Consider the following 406-nt stretch of genomic DNA (forward strand, 5'->3'; position numbering starts at 1 on the left):
CTCTCTCCACCTGATCTCTCAGACCCTCATCATAGAGGTCTGGGAAGGAAGTCCGGACGGTATCTTGGATCTTCGCCAGCACCTCCAACACCTTCATCTTATTAGTTTCAAACAAGCTCTCGGGCCCCACAGGAACTCGTAGTATGGAAGACTGACATTGGGTACCTGTCGGTACCTCAGGTACTTTTTCTGCACCAGATGTTTGGTGATGAGCCTTCTGGGCTCCCCAAAGATCCAGTGCCTCCTCCCAGTATAGACCCCCAACACACTGAGGAATTCCCAGACCTCCTCCCTGGGGGCACGGTTACCCTTCATGAAGATAATGCCCAGGAGCACCATGAGGAATCCGGACTTGGGCAGACCCCCACCCATCACTCAGACCTTCATCACCCCCGAGGTTGAGCTT

Source organism: Bison bison, unplaced genomic scaffold (genome assembly GCF_000754665.1).
Source record: "Bison bison bison isolate TAMUID 2011002044 unplaced genomic scaffold, Bison_UMD1.0 scf7180017864455, whole genome shotgun sequence".
NCBI classification, from domain to species: Eukaryota; Metazoa; Chordata; class Mammalia; order Artiodactyla; family Bovidae; genus Bison; species Bison bison.